The following is a 1041-nucleotide window of genomic DNA, read 5'->3' as shown; positions in this document are numbered from 1 at the left end:
TTCACAAAATTTCAGTTTTTTTCTGTATTTTTGATCAAATAAATGCAGGCTTGATGAGCATAAGAAACCTCTTTAAATTATATTTATGGATAGTCAAAACGAGCTTTTAAATGCTAAAACGGCTTGCGATATTGACACACGCTTCGAGTTTTTGACACACCAGGGGCAAGTTCAAACTCAAACCGGTGTGCACCGTTTTGCACCGTTTTAGTCCATACGCAATGAGATTTGGCTGTAGAGAACGTACTCTTTTAGCGCTCGTTAAGTACCTACTTATTGAAATTAAGTACCTACTCATTGAGTATGACATTTCGGACGCAGCCTAGTGTCGACACATGTTTCGAGTTTTTGACACACTAGTGCTTCGAAACAGTGTTCCGGAGCATTGTTTGAAATGAGGCTGTCACGTGACCTGTGAAAACGAAGCTTCGTTACCTCACTGACACGTCATGCTAGGCTCAAATACAAAGCACACACTGCCGTCTTGCTATGACACATATGCTTATTAAATAGACAATTAAACCTTACAATGACATCCCAAAGAATAAAACATCTAAATGATACAGTTGGTGTAAGAATTTTTATTGACCACCTGATGGCGGGGTAGAGCACTGTGTCAAAAGCTTCGAAGTAGAGACCTGCGCGGACGGATTTTTCAGTCCCGCTCCCGCAGAAATATATCTTATCTGGTCCCGCTCCCGCCCGCGACATTCATGGTTTGTCCTGCTCCCGCCCGCAAAAGCCCGCATAAAAGTAATCTATATAGATTTTTTCAGTACATCGAAGAAATTTACATTAAATGGTTCTATAACATCTCCTAAGCTCCACAATATCCCAGCATAAATGCTCTCGATAAAATATTTGTTATTTAGGCTAAGCATCAACATTAACAAACCACTGTTATTTTTAACAGAAAAGCAAGCATGGGCTGCTGTGTGCATGGTTTGGTCTGGCAGAATGCGAGCAGCGCTTCCTTTATTATCACTAAAAGCTGACATCTCAGTTAATCGCGATCTCATAAAGCTCTGTTATAACACAATA

The sequence above is a fragment of the Sinocyclocheilus anshuiensis genome, unplaced genomic scaffold (assembly GCF_001515605.1).
Source record: "Sinocyclocheilus anshuiensis isolate Anshui unplaced genomic scaffold, SAMN03320099.WGS_v1.1 scaffold8912, whole genome shotgun sequence".
In the NCBI taxonomy this organism is placed as follows: Eukaryota; Metazoa; Chordata; class Actinopteri; order Cypriniformes; family Cyprinidae; genus Sinocyclocheilus; species Sinocyclocheilus anshuiensis.
The sequence above is the reverse complement of the archived record's forward strand: the minus strand, read 5'-3'. Positions refer to the sequence as shown.